At 39.3% G+C, this 23275-nt stretch overlaps 1 protein-coding gene across 3 annotated transcripts in view; it reads left to right on the forward strand.

Annotated features, from left to right (window-relative positions):
- ARHGAP15 (Rho GTPase activating protein 15) overlaps positions 1–23275 on the forward strand; it is a 322734-nt gene that overhangs the window by 218963 nt on the left and 80496 nt on the right. The gene's annotated exons all lie outside the window — the stretch shown is intronic.

Raw genomic sequence — 23275 nt, forward strand, 5'->3', positions numbered from 1 at the left:
GAACCATCCTGTATATATTTACTGAACATATTTCCACAGATTCTGTGTATAATGAACATATTTCCACAAATACAACAGCACACTCTTCACTGATGTGGCTTAAAGACATCTAGCATTGATCAGTAGATCCTGTTACAGCTGTGTAACCTGATATTGGGATCTAATAAGGATGAATGCAAATACATTTATCTCTAAATGGTTTACGACTCTTACCAAAGACTAACTCTTCCCACATTTAAAAGCTTAGCAAATATCATCAATGATAGGGAACCTCATGATACTACTTAAGAAAATAAAATCAAATTTCTCAGAAATTGGGAAAAATACCACATCTTAAATTGCATTTTAGACCTTATGCAATTTTGAATGAATCTAGTATAAATGTGAAGCTGCAACATTTTGTCCTACTTTTTATGATCTTTTTATAAATTACCTGGAGACTATTACCAGAACTGCTAAATATTGTGTATTCTGTGTGAGGGTGATAGCTGTTGGAGAACAACTTCCTCAATTAGCTTGGTACTATACATAAACTAAGACTTTTGACTCAAATATTCTCATGAAATTGAGAGATAGGAGAGATGTAAAAATATTCCCACCTTCAAGCCTCCACTTACATCTCTAGGGAAAGTTTCAGGGGATCAGTAGGTGTTTGCCACCTCCTCAGCTATTCCAGATCAGTCTTGTCTTCAGCTGAAACTGGAGGGTGAACTCTGGTTTATGAAGAATCAGTATTTATGCCAGTAAATTCAACAAGATTGAATAAATCATCATTTACCAATCAGCCTCACAGTTTTGATTCATTACTTAGGTTCTCTTAAATTTATAGTTGTTGGGTATTTGTGTGTCGATAATGAAGCCTGCCTTGGCTATTAATGGACTGTAAGCTGTATTTTGTTTGGAGACACAGAGGCAAAAATGGGATTTTCTATCCTTCTTCACTGCCTGAGCTCTTTGCTTTGGAAAATACTGTGCCATAAAAATAATGGTCCTGTCTATCATGTCTTGTGGCATCCAAAGGTTAACATACTTGAGGTTAACTTTACTGCTCAAGTTTTCACCTAAAACAGATGGGCTGATACTGTAAAGCTAGACAGAAGCCTAAGCTGGCTTTTTGCAGCAGAGAGAGACCAGACACCTTTTTCTTCTGGTTTATACCACTGTGAAAAATGAAAATATATCAGTGGAGTTAATAGTACATTAAAGCCACTCTGGTACTGGTTACTTAAGGCATGTTCAAAAAAACCCGCCTACAGAGTGACCAAAGGAAATTCAAAGAAAACTAATGCCTCTGGAGAATTATGTCATCATCTTATCAGTTATGATAATCATTGTTTCTTATGTTAGTCTTTATTGATAAAATGAGGGCATTCATACATTTTATGTCACGATGGAGTGGATTTTCCATGGGCAGTGATAATATCTGTCCAAACTCCCTTTACACATCCTTTAAAATCCTGCCTATAAAAAATTGCAGGTCTGTATTTAGGTTTTCCCTTAGGTAAATGCATACAGAAATGATGATTTAGGAAAAGCCTAATGCCACTTAGCAGTCCCCATTGCCACGTGAGGCAAGTGGAAGACCTGAGCATTGTAACTCCCAAAGAATAATCCAACAATTTTTTAATCATAATATTCCAGAAGGAACACAGACACCAAGGATAGCCAGCCACTGTTTCAGTAGTGTAAATAACATCATTTTCCTGTGCTAAGTAGGAACCTTCAGGCAGGAAAGAGCCCACTGAGTTGTGGTGTACTTGGAAAATGCTGTGAGGAGATGAAGGAAACATGAGTTATTTATGGTGTGCTTGGGAGAACATTCTCCACCCAACGTGTCCCAGAGCCTGGTGCTCCCTGTCAATTAGGAGCTGAGGTCAGCAGCAGTTTCAGATGGCTTCATGAAGGAGAAAAGTTACCAGGAAAACTGCTGTGTGCTCCCAACCTTCTTTCTTCTTTCCCATTCTCTTGAAGCTCTGCAGTGCGATGATGGTTAATAACTTACTGTCCACACATCCCCTCCCTCAGTAATTATTGTGACCTCCTCAGGTCAATCCCTGTACCTTCATTTTTTGTTAATTAACAGTGGGAAAGGAGTATTTATACATATGATTTTGTCATAGCGACTTTTTTTTTTTTTTTTTTTTTTTTAGTTAAAGTTTAATTTAATTATAAATGCAAACAAATGTTCTGACAAAGCCTATTTGCATTGCAGAGATTGACTGCAATCAGTGCTTCTACAGGCCAAATTGGGCTCATTGGGCTCTTTCTTCCTGCTTGCTTTGCCATTGTGTTACACCTACATTTAGAGGATATAAATAGTATGTATCACACTGAAGATCATAGGAGGCACTCTAGGCTGGCTGCCATACCAAAGTATTTTTTATTAGAATAATCATTAATTAGAATATAGCAAAGCTTTATTTGGCTCCTTTTCCTATACTGTTAATGTCATCTGCAGCATCAAAAATTAAATGAGAGAACTGGTGAATATGAAAGGAAAAGAAACTAACAGTTGACAGCTTTATCATTAAAGAAGAAATAGGAACGGCAAAAATATAAAATGACTTCTGAAAGTCTAGATTTTTGGGGATTAAAAGGGGTTTGCAATTTAAAAAACACAAACAAACCTGGTATATTTTTAAATTCTCTGAATATACTTTGTGTTTTGTTCTCATTTATTGAGGTAGGCAGCTCTTGAAGAGGGTTTTGGCCTTGCCAACATGAGCAGCAGCAGAACAAACTACCTTATTTACTTTATCCCTCTCACAGAGTTTTCTTTTTCCTGTAAAAGTCTATTGATATCACACCTTTTTTGCTTCTGTGCAACAGGATTATCTTTTATCTATGATTTATTTTCCCATTAAGAGCTGAAAAGATCAGTTGATCATGAGAGAACTGTGCTATAACACCTCTCAGCACTTTCGAAACTCTAAGTCATCATTTTTCAAATCACTGAATCAAGGCAGTAGAAGCTGCTTGTACCAAACTGACATCAAGAAATTCATACTTTTCTTGGAGTATAAGCACTGAAAAATTTGGGGTTTAGAAACTAAGCCACCAAGCAGTCAATATTTTTGGCTGAGCACCTAAAGACTTCTATAATAACTGGAGGCATTAGACAGAGATATCTATTCCTCTTACAATTTCCATATTATTGGCCAAGCCTAAAAGTTGAAATGTTAAAACAAAAACAAAAGCAAAACAAAAAAACCCCAAACAGAAACAGAGAAGGTACTTGTAGGATTCTGCTGATTTTACACAAGGTCTAGTAAGTTAAATCCTTTACATGCATTTATAAGGATATTCTTTCAATTCACACCTGTAGAAAAAGGGATAAAATAACGTTTATGGGTCTGTTAAGCCATGTAAGTTGTGCTGGCAGTTCCAGGGTATGAGGTACTATAGAAAAGATCCTCTGTTCTGGCCCAAATCCCCTGGGAGGGTCTGACATGGGCCCCAGGTGGGGCTGCTCAGAGCCATGAAGGCACCACTACACGAACCTGAGGATGGGGGCAGTGCTTTGCAACAGCAAAACACGGCAGGGCTGGAGCAAAAAGTGCCTGAAAAAGAAAAACAAGAAAAAGGGAAGACTTTTCATCCATCAGAATTTGTAAGTAAAAGTGAATTTTTCTCTGCTGTGGTGGAAGCCATTGTGCTGATTGTAGAATCCCAGAATGGTTTGGGTTGGAGGAGACCTCAGAGCTCATCTCTTTCCAACACTCTGCCACAGGGAGGGACTCCTTCCACCAGGCCAGGCTGCTCCAAACCCATCCGAGCCAGCCCTGTGTGACACTGATGAACGGGGTGAGGACCTTCTCTGTGCTAAGCCAGGCTCCTTGCCCTGCTTCCACACCCCTCTCCCATCCATCCTCAATTAACTCCCTGCTGAAAACCAGGGATACCTGGGTGAGGAACTAGAAACTTCTTCCTTTGTGTGTCCTGAGCTAATCTGCTCAGTAGCTGGAAAGGCATTCACTTTCCATGGTTGTCAGTCAAGTAATTTTCATGAGTACTAAATTAACTGAAAAAAGAAAATAGAGCTTTAAAGAGTTCATAACATATTGCTGAAACTCTAGGATTCTATCCCAATGCATACACGTTCAGGGAAACTAACCGTGGAAATACAGATTTCAGTACTTATTGGTTCATTCAGTGTGTTGGTTCATGCATAATACAAGAGAGTTCCTAATTGTCTTTATATCTGAAGCTTTGTTTGCAAAATGCTGGGTGTTTGCTGTGCAGATGACCTTTGCATCCCATTATTTCATTAGGAATACCTTGTGTGTTAACTGCGAGGCACCACAGACCATCCAAAGGTCAATGATTGTGTTTTTACAGCTCTGTTACTCTACTTATGTACCAAAGCAGGGGCAAGTATGGGAATTTTTACAGAGGCTAAATATTCTGTTATTGCAGAGAGGTACGTTTCTTGTGGAACATGGAAAAGGACAGCCAAAGATATCCAAATACTCCTACTTTGAGAGAGAAAAAAGTGAATTTAATCTCATCCTTCCGTTACCTTGCAGTAACAAAAAAAGTACTTGGGCAAAAAATGGAATTAAAATATTTCAGTTGTTTCTTCTATGAGAATATAACAAGATATGATTCAGTTTAGGGAAAAATTAAGAGTAAAGTTTGAACCAGAAATACGTGAACTGATTGCGAATATTTATTAACTAAATAATTTAATAATAAAGAAAATGCCTACTTGATTAATTGTTACAGAGTAAAAATTACAATAAAACTGTCTTGATCAGTGCTTTGCAGAAGCACCATTACTGTCTGTGCAGTTGTTTAACAAGGATTTAATTGGAAAGATAAGTGAATGCACATTTAAAAGTATTGTTAATTTGCTTTATAATCACCCCATCCTTCACAGTATTGACAGCACCAGGCACAAACCCCTTTCTCTTTTACAAGTATTATTTTCCATATGTGCACAATAAATTCTGAAGCAGTAATTGGAAATTTTATGGATTTCAACATACCTAGTGTTTTGAGTTTATAGGTGCTATATCCCTTCTCTGAAGGTTGTTCATAGGTGGCATTTTAGGTAAAATCACTGCTTTTTTAATACCCATAGGCTTTTTTGGAGGTTGTGGCACGGTAGTTTGTTGGATTTTGGGGTTTGCTTTTTTTATTTTGTTTTGCTTTCTTTCCTAAGAAATATCTAATTCCAATTTACTTTTCCTTTCCATTTGAAATATCAACAAAATCTTTGCTTCGGCATAATTTTTGATTTAATAAACAACAGCCGTCAGAAACAGTAATCTTCAATATGTTTATATTCCATCTGCACTTATATTTATTGTTCTAAAATGACTCGGATAAATCTAATTGACAAGTAAGAGCCCAGACCATATGAGCAGCTAAGGATGATACCTTTAACCAGCAGGATTCTTCAACCTAACTGACATGCTCTTTATCAATGAACTGGGAGAGAAGAGGAACAAATATTCGGATTTATTTATTTATTCATTTATTTATTTAGTTAGTTCTGCTGATTCTAAGAGCTTGCTGGGACCATATGTCTGTGTGAGCTGGGCTATCAGGAACCAGAGTGGTTTCCTGGCTGGCTCTGCCTCAGCGGGCACAGCCCGTGGAGCTGACACGAGGCTGGAGCTGCCTTTGAAACAGAGCCTCCAGGTCAACACAAATGGGCTGGGTGGTTGTGAAGGGGGTGTTTAGGAAGAGGAAAAAAAAGAGAGAGAAGGGAACTGGGTGAAAAAAAAAAGAAAGATGCGTCTTCTTTTCGTAGTTTTATCTCACTGAAATAAGGAAAGAAAAAAGGAGGGAGGGGCAAAAAAAAAATTAAAATGAAAATAAAAAACCCCACCCAAACCAACAACAACAAAAAGTCCCACCCCAAACCAACAAAACACCCCATTCAAAAATACCTATATCTTTACATTGACCCCAGTATATCCATTTCAGAGGCAGGCAGGGGCTCCCAACAAAGGTGCCATGGGCACAGGACAGCAGGTCCTCTCTCAGCTCCCAGAGAGCAGCTACAATATCTGACTATCTCATATATTTTTAGTTGTTTTAGGTTATTGACTGTATTTTTCAGGCATGTATGAGTATCCCTAAAAACACATGAATGTGCTTTGGTGGGGGTCTAACCTTAAAGCCACCCTCCAGCCTTGGTGATGTTCCTGGTGAGATCAAGCACAGCACAGGCAGCAAAGTCTTCCTCACGTCTGCCAGCAGCTCTTCATGTGACCAGACCCACTGAGACACCAGCAAGAGTGATCCAAAGTTCACGATGGAAATATCAGGCTCAAACTGGGTTACTTGCTAGCTGAGAACTAAAATGTCTTGAAAGCCTTGAGTCAAAAATAGTTTTTTCTTTCTTTTTCACACTTCCCAGGCAAGCACAGAAAATAAAATGGACTGAAGCAATTTTCAAAAATAATTATAAAACAGCTTGCTTCTGGGTTAAGACCTGCATATGCCAAGCTGTAGCCAAGAATTTAATTTTTAAAATTTTTTTTCCAAGCTTTAAAACTCTGACAACAGAATACTTTAATTGAGGCCACAGTACTTAGTGAATCAATTAATATGTGCATGTTACTCGTGTGGATTCTTCTTTTTCTCTCTGTCTGTTTTAAGCTACAGAAAATTTATTACTATCATTCAAAGGAAAGTATATTTTCCACATCTTCCTCTTCTCTTTCTAGAAGGGAAGGGGAGAAACTATAGTACTTCCAAAAATGACTTGTAAATATAAGTCAGGTACAAAATCTAAAGGAAATACTAATTTTTGCAATGAATGCTTCAAATTATTTTGCAAATAATGTACATTATATAATAAAAATTGATAGAGCTTGAATGTTAATGTATTTCCAATATAACTATTTTTTGTTCAGTGTGAAGAAAAAAAAGCAGACAGAAAAATATTCAGATTTCTAAGTCTTAGTTGCCCAATCTGCAGCTCTGTAAAATTTCTCTTACGAGTGGTATTGTCATGTTTTCCTTTTCATGTGCTGAATAAGCTGGTGGAATGGGGCAGAAGAGGCAGCAGGCTGGGTTAGTGCGGTCAGCCACAAACATACCATGGATTTTATGGCATGTATTGTATGATGAAGCATTTAAAACATGCCTTTTATTCCTTTTCTACCCGCAGCACTATTTGCGTTACAATAGCGTCTTGCTTAGTAACACTTCGAGAAGTTGAAGAGCTTCTTGATAACCCCTCAAGGAGTGTTATTTAGTTGCTGAGAAGGACTGGAGGTTTGCATGCTGCCTTTTTTTGGGGGGATGCTCATCGTTGTCATGGGTGACTCTTTGTTTGGGTTTGTTGTTCTGATAGTAACGCTGCAGGAAATGCCATTCTGCGGAGCTCCAAAAAAAAGCAAGGAAAGGAAATAAATTATTGAGTCATTTGGTAAAAGTATTAACAGGACAGCTTACTATCTGCGATTTTTAGGATGATGGGATCATTCCCTGAACATGGGGGTTGTCAGGCTCATTTGTAGATAAACTGAACCATCATCAAAGGTATTTTGCATGGGATATTTGTGCTTCAAGGAGATTGACACCCTGGAGAACTAATCTGCAGAGCTCCCACTTATAATTGGTCATGCTCAATGTCTTGCAAGACTGTGGTGTGGCCTAATATTTGGGGTGGTTTCCTCCCTTGTGGTAAATATCTGTAATTCTGTGGTTTGTGTGTAAAAGTAGCTGACAAACATGAGCTGGCAGTGGGCCTGCAACAAAAAAGGGTGATGTTATATATGGATGTACAATGCCTAATATTCTGCAGGGTGGCATGGGATGGGAAGTTGTTGCATCAGGGAATCTGGCTTTATCATGGTGTTTGTGGTGTTCTGTGTGTTGAGAATTGGAGAAACCATAAATGCTGTAGCAGGGGCAGCTGCTGTGAGTAGCAAATGATTTTTTGGTTGAAGGAGACTTTGGTAATGCATTTAAGTGTTGAACTCCATTGGTTGAGAGTGGTGGTGTCCAAAATTGAAAACACTCAAATGTAAAAACTCTGGGAGGAAAAATAAAAAGGAAAATGAGAAAATCTAAAGTATAACTTCTCTGAAAATTGGAAACTTTTATAAAGGAAACCTGTTCTTATATAGACTGTCTCATTTGTGCTTATATATTTCCTAGAATTACATTACTGCTGAAAATATAGCACTGTTCTTAAGAAATTTTCAATTCGGTGGAATTTCTTGCATAAGCAAATTATCAGAGTCCTGGAAAGCATCTTCCATTAAAACATTCTTGGGGCATTTTGGTGTTGATTCAGTTACTTAATCACTGCTATTTAGTGCCACTTGAGAGGATGCTGAGTGTCAGAGTGACTCTCAGAAGGCTGTTGGGTGTGCAGGAGAGTTGTACCCTTGGAGATTGAGTGCTAGAAGCTGGGTGAGATGTCTTAAAGCATTTAAGAAGCATTAGATTCCTGTATTTAGAGAAATTATTAATTGTTCTTGACTACACAACTGACTTTTTTACATTAAAAAAAGTTAAAATCTCATAATATATACGTGCATGAAAATATTGCATACAAATTTGGTAAGAAAGCCTTTTCAAAGGAAGGAGCTTTAAGAAATAGTGATATAAAGTGTCACAAACTACTGTCCTGAACTAACACACACCATACATGCAAATGTAAAAAAAAGAGACATTGCTTCCACCTTCTCTTCCAAGTCTTGATTTGCACTTTAGATTTATTATTTGGGGGATTATTAAACATATTAATTTAAACACTTGGAGAGGTAGTCACACTGTATTTTAATTTCGAAGTTATGCATGATACCAGAGTCTTAAAAGTGAGAATGTAGCACAGCTCTCACTTGGGTTTTCAGCTCTCATCCGAATGTTAACACCATTCAGCCTGTACCACGCCTGTTGTCAGTACAAGTAACAGGGATTGTTCAGATCTCTCGAGATCAAAGGTCCCATTTCCCAACTCTACTGTAACAATCCGAGCTTAATCAAAGCCCTTCACATGGACAAACACCTCGGGGTGAGTTGGGAGAGTGATGCCTTTTGAAATCATCCTATGAATCCACGGCTCTAATTTCAACGCATTGTCTCTTCTTTGTGTAATTACTATTATTATTTGTACAACATAGCATGGTCAAATTTCGAAATAGTCAGGGTATGGAGAGTTGAACACAACGGAAGAAATATACTATTTTTCCCCTTCTGCTTCAGAGCCAGTGTCCAATTCTGTTAGTGTATGATCCTTTTCTGTGTCCCTTTTTGCACACTTTTTCCCTCATTACCAGCTGACATAACGTGGGAGACTTGGCTCATCCATGGCTTGCACCCTGGGCTGACACTGGGACACATATGGGTAGGAGATATTTTGGGGTGACAGTAGCCTGGAGTTAGGTTATGCCAAAATCCTGACATAAACCTCAGCAGAATCTAAGTATGGCATTCTTCACCTCTCCCTAACTAAATAAAGGTGATAATAAAAGGCATCTTTAACCTGCATTTTGCAGGTTTGCAATGATGTTACCAGAATTTGCCATAGTTGTTTTCATCACACTTTTAAATCCCATGATTTTTTTTTATAGAGACTGGATTAGGTAAACTGTTAGAAAGTGGGGTAAAAAAAAAAAGTCTCTTGCAAGAGAATGAGATGGAGTGCTTTGTTGGATTCTTGTAGTACACCAGAGAGATCTCCTTAAATTATTATTTTTCTCTTTTTTTCTCTTTTTTCTCCTTTTTTTTTTTTCCTTTTCCTGGTGTAATTAGATAATTAAAAAACAAACAAACAGAGATTTCAAAACATATTGCCATCAACCAGCATTATGTGCTTATGATACAGAAGATTGAGAAAGACTTAATTAAGTAGACAGCAGCAGTGAAGAGTAGATGGATGCAAGGAGGAGGAGGAGATTATTTGCTTTTGGAGGAATTTCCTTTGGCTGGCGTCGGGTGCCTTTCTAGAGACAGGGCATTGATGGAAAAGGAAAATCCAGGAGGAAAATGGCAGGAAGATGATATCACTGCAGAGCTAAAAGCTGTTCCTTGCTGTAAGAAAAGTTTAGCTGCTTGCTCAGTGTTTTGTTCCAGGATAATGTTGACATCAGCTGAGGAGATAACGGGTTTCAAATAAGGAGGAAACCAGCACATAGCATCTGAGTAAATTTAGGTGGAGGTGCATGATGCCAGACTTGAGATCTGTATGGGTGGGATGGGATGGAATTGATCCTATCTAGAAAATAAGGTGAACTTGGGAGGGGAAAGTGGAGTTGTGACACTCTGAGGATATCTGGGCTGAAACGGAATAACAAAAAGGCACCCAAATAGCTAAAAGAGCAATACCAAGGGCTTCTGGTATCATCAGCTGAATTTGAGGAAAGAAAACTTTTGTTTTTCTGTGATTAACGCTTTGCATATATGAAGAGGCTGCAGCAACTTAGAGATACGTATTTTTGAATCAGAGCCACATGATAAAACATCCAAACATAATGCAAATAATTGCAAACTGATGTATCCAGCATTTTATTATTTTTTTTAAAGAATAAATAATTTAGCTTTACACATGGGCAATCCTAGCTAAAAATTGCAAATCAGAAGTCTTCTGTTTGAATGTATTTTATTTTGTTAATGGATTCGCTCATGTGAAAGGCATCTAATTGTATAATGTATTATTAGTCATTTTCTTTGGCATGCTATTAACTTTAAATAATTCTAATATTTAACATTTTATAACATGCACAACAAAGTTCTATCTCCAGCAGAGGAAAAAAACATGCATTAATAATAAAATTTTCATGACTCTTTCTACTGTGTATGTTGTGATACATATTTGAGCAGAAACATGGAAAATTGAAGTGTAAAGCAACAAAGCCTGTTAGCATTTAAAGAATATACGTTGTAGTATGGTGTGGTCCTGTAAATACAAGAGCTGGGATATAATTCAGTACAATTAACTTATTTTAAGATCGAGTCAGATATAAAGTGTGATAGGAAATAACTAAGTGCATCTACTAGATGTCTGCTCAGTGATGGCTGGGCTGGAGTGTATAAAATGGTGATTAATGCCTGCTAATGGAAGTGGTCTCCACCACAAGTTGTGAGCACTGGGGTTGTGGCTGGCTATGAAAACCACACACAGCAACACTGATAATCTCCAGTAAATCCCCAAGTTTTCCTGTGCTGGAAATAAGATGACAGGTCACATTAGAAATTTTCTCCTTATGGCGTTTTGGATTTTTTTCTTCCCTTTTGTTTTAGTAGGTCAGATCTTGTTCCTGTGTGTTGTGGAAGTATTATGGGAATGAGCAGTGTCTAAGCTGCTTAACAAATGCACACTTTCCCCACTCCAATCTGTTTTCTGGGGACAGCCAGGCTAGTGCTGTACAGCATCCTCTCGGTTGGGTGCTATTAATGTTAATAAAATGCACTTAGCACTTAACATCTCGGGATCTCAAAAGAGCTTGCAAAGCAGCATCATTATCTTTACATTATGGGTACGGAAAATGAAGGATAGGGAGAGTAAAAGATTTGCCCAAGTTTCCATGGTAAATCAGTGACAGAGCCAGGAGCAGAGCCAAAATCTGCTGATTTATAGTCGGTCTCCTATGTAGTGTGCCGTGCCATTTCACCAAACTCCATTTGCCAAGTCCCTACTGTGTACAGAGACTGCGGATAAGGCTGCAGTCACCCTCTGAAATGTGGATTTGGGGCTCTGGATGATGCAAAGCCAAATTAGGTCTTCAAATGCGGGTCTCCCCTGTGATGCTTCTCCAAGTGCAGTGCCACCTGTGCCATAGACAGCAGGGCAGAGATGCATGAATAATTGAAATTCCTCTCTGCTGGGGTTGCAGAGTAAAGGGACACAGTCCTTGAGGACTCCCAGGTATGTTTTACATGGGAATGAGGTCCTAGTTTGCATTCCTGTGGTTGCAGGGATATGTTGCCATGCATCGTGTTTGGCATGACTAAGCCTCATGAAGCTGTGTGCATTTTGTGAGTATTTTGCAGTCAGTTTTGGAAATGACTCCATCCAGATAATATATGAGCAGATATGTATGTTGAAGGGCTTGTGCTAACATCTCTGTGAGATACCAAAATATTGCTAGCTGTGTTTGGTAAGTAGGAAAATGAGGAGCTGAGTAACATGCCTAAGGAAGTTTGTGATGATTCAGGGATACAAACCAAGTCTCCTGGTTTCAAACCTCTGCCCTAACCCCAGGGTCACTCTCCTTTTCACCTTTTCACCAAATATGGATCAAAATCTAAAAAGAACCAGCTGTCTTCCTGCCAGACTGGATCACAGGGGCAAGCAGGGAGCCAAGGTTGGTCATTGTGCTCACCCCTTGTGCACTTCTCCCAGTAGTGAAACAGCCCTGCAGTTCCACCTCACACTTTTATGCCTCTGTTTGCACTAATTGTATCAATTGTAAATTATAATGTCAGGGATTCCTTTCTTTGGTGTGTTTGCATGTGTGCACCTGTGTTTCAAGAGATCTCCCTCGAAGAGCAAATGTGCTTAGCAAACAAAGCAACAAGGAATCATTGATGTGAGAGGAAGAGGAAAATGCAATGCCTCCCAGATCTCTGATCACCTTCATGAGACTCCTGCTGGGACAGATCCTGCCTACTGAGAAGCTGTGGCTGAGCTGGAGTCCTCTAATTTTCAGATTAAACATAATCCCAGGCACTGAGTTACCTACAAAGGGGTCCTTTCCCTCTGCTGAGCCCCCGTGCTGGCCTGCACTGGTCAGTCCCACCCATGGTGCAGGCAGCATTTATCCTTAGCTTTCCTTCTTCCTGCTGGCTAGCCAGTTTTATCCACCTCTGGACAAGTCTGAGTTTACAGGGGTGCTTCCTGCAGTTACTATTGGATCATGGAATATCCCGAGTTGGAAGTGACCCACAAGAGTCATCAAGTCTAAGTTCTGACCGTGCAGTTCACTGCAAAGGTGCTTTAATTCACTTACTTACTTTCTTCCCACTACTTTACTAGGGATTTGGGGTCTTGCCTGTGTAGATGAGGCCACATCATGCCATTTGATATCAATTTGAGTTGATGGCTGTTTGTTCTCTGAGAGGCATTCTGGCTGCAGGCTTGGGGAATAGGTGTGTGTGTGTCTGATCTCAGCCTGGCTGCTCACAGCTCCACAAATCTGTCTGTGTCTGCACACAGCTTGTTGGGTTTGGGTTCTTTTCCCCCACCCTGTGTGTAAATGGGCCCTAAAAAATCTGAGTTATTATTTCTCTCTCATCCTGGTGAGTGATATCAGAGAGCTTTCAAAGACTTCAGGTTTTCAGTGAAGCTCGTACTGCTGTGTGATTTTGTTTGTCTATTCTGTTGAAAAAGAAGAATTTAGGTTGGGCTTTGTAAGAAAAAATCTAATGCAAGGTGGACAACTTTATTATAAATCCCTATGCATTTCAAAGCCTCAGTTGGAAGAGAAAGCAAGATAGCAAGAACCACAAGCATGGGTTGGATTATTTCTTGTTAAGCAAATGTAATACTGTGAAAGACTGAAAGCACGGGAAACTGGAGTCCTCCATTTATCCACACTTCATTCCTAATATCTGGCTTCAACAGCAGATTGTAACCATAGAAAGGCTATAGACTCTGGGTGAAATGGCACTCCCTTTTGGATCCAGTTTTATAAAAGAAAACAATTATTCACAGAATGCGTGTCTTTATTCTTTATTGCACATTTCAAAGTCCCCATGAATACTCATTTGCATGTGACAGCTAATGCTGCATCTTGTATTGGCCAGTAAGAGGCATGATTGCACTAAATTGGAAGCAGCAGGCACAGGTTTTCTTTTAAGGATGGGGGTGGGGGTAGCCATCCACTCGTACTGTTCTCAAGTCTTCAGTCAAAACGGTTTTAGAACAGTTGCAAGTCTAGTTACTGGGATAATAAATCCCAAATTAACTGAATATGCAGATTTCACTTCCATTAGGTTACACTCTTTATCTTTTGTTAACAACCCCAACTTTTTAAAGCAGTGGCGAAGAGGGGAATTGAAAATACCGAACTGATACTTCAGGAGTGAAAAACGAGGGCAGTAATATGCCCCAAAATTGTTTTTATTTCTTTCCCCCCTTCTTTCTTTTTTATAAGATAAACCCAGACAAATATATTTATTCACCCTGCATAATTTTTTCCAAATGATCTTGTTATGTGACTGACACACAGGAGAGCAGAACCCCAGCAATGCAGAGAGGCTGCTGCCAGCGTTGCTTACAACAAAATTCTATGTACACAGCAGCCACAGAAAACATTTATTCGGTAGCACATTCCTTTTTCCTTTAGAAGTGCACGCAGCTTCTACTCAGGAGCACGGGGAGATAGCGAGATAAATACTCCTATGGCTCCTGTGTAATCTCTTTGAAAATTATCTGGAATATAATGGGGACAAAAGCGGCTCCTTGAAAACTACCCAAAACTCACTCTTTTCTTAAATGTAATCTCCCAGCATAATCAGAGAGCAGAGAAACTAGCTGCTAGGAGCGAGGAGATTAATGAAAACACCTTGAAAAGGTTTAGTACAGAAAACAGTGTATCGTGACCGTTCTTTTCTAAAATGTTAAAATTGAAAGTTCCTGTTTTTTCTTTTTTTTTTTTTTTTTTTTTTTTTTTATTCCCCTCCTTTTTCCCGACAGCTCAAGGCTGTCACACTTTTCTTTAGAAAGCCCTAAAATGCCACAGGAATTGTAGCTACAACATCAGAAAGTTATCATGCATGCAGTTTAACAATGAGATTACCTACAGTACGGTTTTTTTCCCAGCAAGAAAACTATGTAAAATCATTGCATTCCAAGTAACAGACAGGACTTACTTTGTAAGATGGATTTCAAAAGATCTGGAGGCTTCTGTTCCTTATAAAACTATGCCAAAGACTATTTAAGTGGCCAGTAATATAAACATTATGCTACTAACACTGAACAGTTTATCACATAAATATAATTGTCTTCTTTTAGAAGAATAATAAAAGCCGAATCCATATGTTACACATTATTTAAAATTGTTTTCTGCAAGATGTATTAATCCCAGCGAAGAAGCAATTCTTCTGCTATAGAAGTAGAACAGCAGTTTTATTTTATTACATTGTCATTGTTTAATTTGTTTGTTCCCGGTAGTAGTTTCACAGATTTTTATGAACTGTTACTTTTATGGAAAGTCAAGTTACAAATGATGGACGCTGTTTGCTTGCAGGAACAGAAAGGTCATGAAGGTAGATAATGTATTTATTTATTTACTTACTGTAGTCCACCTTTTTTATTTTTTTTTTTAATCCCCCAGTTCTTAGCAGAAGCTAAAACAAGTTGTGGTTTTTAGACCCAGGAGGCACATATTTTGATATTGCTCCTCAGAAACACTGTTAGCTCTGCAGTCTATTCAAATTTGGGAGTAGAATTTAAAGCTCGGATAAACAACGTTTGGTAGCAATGGCTGCGCAGAGTGTACAGTTTATCTTTAGAGAAATGTGATCTTGCAGCTAAATGTTATTTTGCCTATTTGTTTTTATGAATTTGAACTGAAACTAGAGCAAAAACTTGTTTGCTAGAAAATCAGTTCCACTCAGGACTAAATTATTTTCCATTGATTACAAAAATATTTTTTTTCTAGGTAGTGTAACACTTAATTTTGAATTTTTCTGTTCTAGAATTTAAATTTATTAAGTGTCGTGTGCAAACCTGAACTCTAGATTACTCATAGTATAGCCTAATGACAAGATGAGACTTTAAATAACTTTAAGACAAAAAGCAGCTCTCGAAAATTGACTGTTTAGATGCAACGCGGAAAAAGGGCTTAAGCTGCTGAAATATTTTGGGCATGTTCACATCTGTAAATGAGGCTGAAATATCTGGCCTATTTAAACAGGAACAAGTCTAAAAATATTTTATTTAAAGAAATTAATTATACCAGCCTCACCAATAAAACAGTCTTTGTAAGACACGTAACAAAGCAAATGTAAAAGGAAATATATAATGCCAAATGTTTGAATTATTACAATTATAATATAAATCAAAATCAAAGTAGAAGAAAAATATTTTAAATAACTCATTTTTGTTTCATAGTTAACTCATCCTTATCAAATATGTAAAATACAAGAGAAGCTTTTTGACCTCAGAAACTTAATGATTGGTTGTAAAAGCTGAAAGACATTTCTCTGTGCTAGAAAATGTACACTGTCTGCCTGCTTTTAACCAGAGTCTTCCTCAGCTGGAATGCCACCAACTTCATTATGTCCTGTCCATATCCCAGTAGGAAGTGCAGTGCCATGGCTTGTTCAAATCGTGGTCAGATCTTACCAACAGTTATTCTCAGAATTTTATTTCATTTTTTTTAATGGGTTGTGGTTTGAACAGTGCTACTGACTGAAGTTAGTTACCAGCAATGCTCAATCTCATGTTTTCTCTGCGCTGCCTCACTTTTAATCAGTCCAGGTTTGATTAAGATATTTTACCTCTGTAAAAGAAATAACTAAATCCCTTTTTTTTTTCCTTTTTTACCTCTGTTAATCTTGGTATGCTTTCTTTAAACTGCATAATGTGATATGCATTAATACAAATATATTTGTCTAGACAAACAAATCTGTGTTTAAATAGATGCTAACTCTAGATATTGGAGGTTTAATGTTGTCTCTCTTTGTGGGCTGTGGTGTCAGTTCTTCCTTTGTGCTCCGTTTCTTGCTGCACCTTTTGTCTGCATTAACTGTTTCAATCACAAACTTTTTCCTCACTCTCACAATGTGCTTTTATAATGCTTGACACAATGGGGCATGGATCTGATGAGGGCATCTTGTCACTCCTGTGGTTATAATAATCCAGATGGTGATACCACCACCAAAAGTATAATAATAATAATAATAGTAATAATAATAAACTACCAACAACAGCAGAAACCAATAATAATCATCATTATGTTATTTGTGCTACAAGCATTCACAGTCCTGGCTGTAAAATCTTCCCCTTCCAAAGTCTATAAAAACTCAGTAAAAGTTTTAATCAAGGAAGTTTTAAGGATGCATTTATTTATTTAGATTTTTCATATTAAGGAAGAGAATAGTGTTTGTCGGCTGCAGTTTTAGAACTAACAATATGAGTTTCAACGTGGCCATGAAAAATCTAACTCATTGTTTCACATTATCATATATATTGGCCTAGACGTATATGTGTGAGGTTTCTTGTTTGTTTTGTTTTTTTTGCTGTCAAGGAAATTACAGCAACACATTTTTATTTCCTTTGTCTTTGTGGCAGAGTGGGATACACTCGGGTCAAATGTTGAACTCCATTTTATATTATAAATACATTTTAGATTAGGGCATACTTTTTGCATATGTAAGCAAGATTATTAGGAGGTGTTCTGGTCGCTCTTCAGCCTGAGAATAGTTGTTGACACTTCATTAAGGAATATCTGGGATATTTTTAACCCAGATTGGTTCAGTGACCCAGTTTCTGGCTCGTGTAGGTGCAATTCAGGGGACAGTGACGCACAGCTCAGCGAGTCAAAATGAGTGGGTCGGGCTGGGCAGGGGCTTTTGTGACAGGCATTGAGCACCATCAGCAGCAACTTGTCCATCAACGTGCTGAAAGCACCCAAACAACTGCCCCAGACTGTAAAATGGAATTGTCTCCTTGTTAACCATCCCGTTCCCGAGGAATAAATAGACCCTACGTGGGAGCTGGGATGGACAGCACAGTGGTGGAGGAGCACAGGCAGAATAAACACAGGCTGGAGCTGGAAATAGTCTGTATGGAGGGACTTTGCATCAGTAGGTGAAGGAAAACCATTTTGGGGGGTGAGAAAGCAGGAAGGCACTGCCTCGTTGGGTGCTCCATGAAGCCAGGGAGGAAGAGGCAGTGACACGGGAGTACCCAGGAGATTTTGTAAATAATCCCAGCTCTGCTGCTTCTGGAGAGCAAAACAGTGGGGACATTCCTGTGCTGAGCTTGTATTTCAGTCCTGTCAGCCAGGTCTCCTTGGGGAAGCCACCACGGAGCCAGGGCTCGTGTCTGGGAGTGTCCCAGGAGAGGTGGGGGAGGTTGGGTTGGGGAAGAGCCAAAACTCCAGAGGAATGGTGTGACAGGAGGAATGGGAATGGGAGGGCATCGCCGAGATCACGATTTGGAAAATGAATAAACTTGGCCCGGATTCATCTCGCGTCAAGCCCCAGCCTCAGATCTCCTCCCAGCAGGCGGGTGCAGAGCAGAAAAAGCTGGGTCCAATAGTACCCACTGTTAAAAGGAGTGTGCTATATTTGAAACCTCTTCTGCCTCTGCCAGTCCCACTGATGTGCTTTGCTTAGGAGGGAAAAAAACATATTTCACATGCACACTGTTGATTTACTCTCAGAGGGCCAGAGGTCAAATTTTATTCTTGTCAGATACCAAAACTTTGGATATTTCTCTTAATTTTGTGAACCTTTAATAGCTTGCAAAACTGGACTTAATATTTCCTAAGAACAGAATTTCTCAGGATATTCTTTGTACCTTCTTAAGCTGGCAGGGGACACCGTGAGAACTATCATTCTTGTATTAATTTGATATTTTTGCTTTAAAGCAGATTCTGTGAGTGGGAGAGGGAAGGTGGAATTTAGATGCTTCAGAATTATTTGCCTCTGCATCTATTTATGCCACAAATAGATAATATTTTTGTGAAATCGTTGAGATTTGACTTTTTGAAATGCTCTTGCCTGCCTTTAGCATCTTTATTTAGAAATAACTCACTGGCTTTAAAGCAGATGTGATCCTCTGTGCTTTTGGATGCCACCTTTATGCTCCTGAGCTTCTCAAACTGTGTTAATTTCCTTTCACAGAAGTCTCTGGATGTCACCAAAGCTACCCAGCATTTGGCAGGACCAATTCTTAATTCTTTGTGGCAGGCAACTCAGCTGGCAGTGATGGTGGATGGGGACCCCCCTCTCCTAAATCATCATATCCATAGAGAGAAAGGGGTGGGGTCAAGGGATTCCATGGGAAGGGAAGGGAAGGACTTCCCCACAAACATCTCACAGCTCTCACACACCTACCATGTCCTTACCTAATTCCCAAAGGCAGGATCCCCAGTAAAATAAAATTGCAGGAAACATTTAATATGAAGGAAAAATATCAACAATGATAGAAATGTGGAAATTTGGGAGGCTTTTGTGATTTTTTGTGTTTTGGTCTTGTTTTGTTGTTTTGGGGGTTTTTTGTTTGTTTGCTTGCTTTGGGTATTTTTAAATTTTTTTAATAGCTTCATAAATATCTGCTCCCAAGGAAAATAGTTCCCAAAGGCAAAATGGTAAGGAAGCTGATTCATTTGTCATGGTGTCAAGTTTGTTCTTGAACGGAAGGATTTCCCATGTACTTAGCAAGTGAGAGAAGTCTGATTAAGGCTAAGAATCTCCTGCTTAATTAAGCTTCTCTACACCCCTTGAGGGCAAGCACTGTCTTCATTTTACATATAGGTAAACTACACCACAGAGAGGTGTAAGAGGCAATTTCTTTTCCCTGAGCAGAGCCAGCCAGCAAAGGACAAGGCATCTCAGCAGGTTCTGGAGGAATTCCTCCCCTCCTTCAGCCTTGTGGTGTCAGTGCCTCCCAATGCAAATGCCCATCCCTGCAAGTGTTCACACCCAGCTCAGAGCAACCTGGTCTGGTGGGAGGTGTCCCTGCCTGTGGCAAGGGGTTGGAACAAGGTGATTTGTAAGATCCTTTCAAACTCATCTCGTTCTGGGATTATGATTCTCTGATATTCACCTTTACATTTTGGGTGTGTGGTGGCTGCAGGTGTTCATGTCTGTGGCAGGACAATGCACTGGCAGGCAGGGAATTTGGATCCCACCTGTCTGGAGCCTTTCTCCGGGCTGCTTCCAGAGCTCCCTGCAGTCTGCTTTGGGGGTGATTACCAGGGAGCAGCTGGGACTGCACAGACTGCCAGTGCTGGAGTGGGGTGGGGATCCCCAAATCACCTTTTCACTCTCCAGGAGAAATCTTAATTTCTTCTAATAGAATTAACAACCCCACTTGCAATTTTCAAGAGTATCTTTGTTGCTCTCACACTTTAAAACTCTGATGAGATGTAGGTTGTGTGTTTACTTACTCCCCTGCTTAGTGTGACTTTAGCTACTCCAGAAATAAATTATAATAGAAAATATGCATAGTATTGTATTGAAACAGTGATAAAATTATTGAAAGTATTTGACACTATCTTATTTTTTTCTTTGCTACCAATAGTTTTTGTAGACTCTTTTTAGAGATTGCACTAATTCCTTTCCCATATAATCCTGTGCCATCAAATAGACTAACACATGAGCCATTCCTCTCTCTCAGTCTTTTCATTCTTTCTTTTCTGTGAGTCACATCAGCGACAGCAGTTAAGTAAATCAAAGTTTTTAAGACTCGGGGAAAAATTGTCATATGCTACACACAAAACCAGCTACTGTATTTCAAAGTTTTGGTTGAAGTAACAATATCAAAGGATCTCTGTCATATGGGAATCTTTTCCTCTCGCATTCCTGCACTATATACTATTAAAAGGCTTAAGTAAGTGAAGCAAAGTAAACCCGAACTGCCAGTTTACTACTGGTGGAAAAAAGAAAGCAAAGGAGCAGCAGAGACAAACCAGAACCAAATGAATCCTTCCTGTGGATATGTTTCGTGTGTGTGTGTGACTGTGCTTTGCTTTCTCCTCTTCCTTTCCAACAACAGTCTTGAAAAAGGAAAAAGTATTAGAGAATTTCTGCTCTAATTATTTTGAAGTTCTCTGATCAGCTCCCCATATAAGCAAAAGAAAATATTTCAGACCTTTCTTGCCAGTGCATTTTGGGCTGTTTCCTTTCTTACCACTTGCAGGGTGTGCTTTAAAGAGAAGTGGAGTAAAACTGTGTTGCTATTTATCTTTTTGCATACATTTCAGAGGAAGAAAGTATTTGGCTTTGCTCTGCAGTCAGACACTTTAATTTGGGGGGGAGCAGAGGATGAGTAATTTAAATTACTTTTTTTTTTTTTTTTGTCCTCCATCCAGAAGAAAATGCTCCTTCACAAATGGCCTTTGCTTTTCTCCTTTAGTCAATAAATCACAGGAGGCCCCAACCTAGTAAACCTGCCTTGGACCGATGCTTTATAAGCACTTTAGAGTAGTAATTAATCAACGTGCCACTCTTCAGCACAAAGCATAAGCAATAGGGAGTGAGACAGGTAAGGTTTTGTACAGCCAGCCCCTGGCAGAGCCGTGCCCTGCAAACCCTCCTGACACAGAGGAACCTTTCTGGAGTTTGCTTTTCCAGCAGAAAGTTCAACTCGACAGAAGCCTGGCCCTGGTGGCCACTTCTCCCCCCACTCCCCATTGCCATTTCAGGGGGTGTTTGATAGCAGCATGCTCTGCTATGATGGTGATGGGGGTTTGCTCTGCTCCTCTTTTCTGCAGGAACACGTGTGAAACTCTGAAGAATATTTTTTTATTCCTTCACAAATATAAATTTTCTATGCTTGGTTGAGATATTCTGCCTTGGTGGTGAACTTTTACCTATAAGAGGAAAGAACAGTAAAGTTTGAAAGTAATTGCACCCCCAAAGTCAGTAATTAGATCCCTGCCTTTTGCTTATTTGATATTTTTGTGTTTATTTTCTTGGTTGTAAACAGACTAAAACAATGAACTGCAGAAGGAAAATACAAATATTAATGGAATAAGGTACTGGAAAAAGAGTATATGTTTTATGCCATCCACTGGCCTCAGTCAATAGGAATATTCTCACCTTTTGGAATGTCTCCAATAAAATTGCACCTTTTACCAATATCTGGTTTGATTTAGTACTGGAAGAGGAATGCAAAGCTTTTAGATTTCTTTATGGTATATTTTTCTGATGAAACAATACAAAGAAAGTAGCTCTTGACAAGTCTCATTTTTCCACACAGTGATCTCTTGTTAGAGACCTGTGAGACTGCTATAATTTCTTTCCCACTATTTTCAATGAATTCCATGCACGTGAAAGAGAAAATGGATAGTGGAGCCCGAGTTCCTGCACTACCCCACTGTGCAGGTACCCAGAGCAGGATGGAGACTTACCCTGGGATTCCTTACATTGCTCTTCTGCTATACATTAGTTTTAATCTTCCACTGAGCAAAATATAGGCTTTTGGAATAAAAATAATGAGAGCTAACCCTTTGGAAGGTTTATGGTATGGGTCAGATTTACCTTTCAGTATCCTGATGCAAAACACCGAGATCAGAGGAGTTAAACCAATATAAAACAGGTGTGGATATGCCCATACCCAGAGATGTGTATTTCCTTTCTTTTTAAAAAATATGTTTAATTCAGACCTTAATCTTTACTAAAATAAACCTGTGTTAATGCTATGTTTCTGCTTCCATCAGAGTTTTTACTGGCAGCGTCTGAATCAATTAAAGGTGAAGAAGATCACTAGATAATCAACCTTCATTTTTGCCCAAAACAACTCCTTAGTCAGCCCATGCAAATATGATATCCAAGAGCTGCAACTCCACAAAAAGCTTCTCTTCTGCTTAAAAATATGTGAGCATCTACAATACACTCATCCATTTCATGGGGATCACATGCACAGTTTTAGCTCTGACCTAGAATGAATTAGCTTCTATTCCCAAAGCTATATATACAGTGTTAAGTTATCTGGGGTTAATTTGCTGGAAAAAGGATTAGGAGCGAGTTAAGTTTGTGTGTCTCTGAGAAATGAAGATTTCGTCTCGGTTGTTTATGTGTAGGCATCGAAAGAAATCTGGAAGCAACAGGGTATGTGGAGGAAGAGGGAAAGGGTTACAGCCTCGAGTTTCCCGAGAAGCACAGCTTGCAGTTCTGCTGCGGAGAAGGTTTCTCCATCTGGCAAGCCTCCTGGGATGCCAGACTGGAGCAACCAGTTTGCAGGAGCTGCACGGGGGGACACCTTCCCCGGCCGTCCATCAGCGCAGCCAGCCCCGCTCCGCTGCCAGGGCTCCTGCTTCCACCCATCAGCTCCCACCAGTCTGCTCCAGGGTGGCAACTGGGAGCACCGAGGGGTGTGTGTGCAGAGGTGGTGGTTGTTAAATCTCTTGGAAAGGCAGGGATACACCCTCGGTGTGCTCCAAGTAGTGTGGGTCAGTGTGTGAACGAGCCCGAGGAAAAACATGGGAGAATTAAAGCAACTGTCGCAGCAACAAAGGGAGTTCCTTGGGCTGCTTCTTACACGGGCTAAAATTAGGGTATGGCAAATAAAATAAGGCTTTTTGTGTGTGTGTTTTAGTGAAACATTCCTAAACTGTGCAAAATATGGAGATGGCAGTTGCTGTGAATATAGAGTTGCAAGCCTTTCCCCCCCACTTCCCAAATA

Source organism: Sturnus vulgaris, chromosome 7 (assembly GCF_052056855.1).
Source record: "Sturnus vulgaris isolate bStuVul1 chromosome 7, bStuVul1.hap1, whole genome shotgun sequence".
Classification (NCBI taxonomy): Eukaryota; Metazoa; Chordata; class Aves; order Passeriformes; family Sturnidae; genus Sturnus; species Sturnus vulgaris.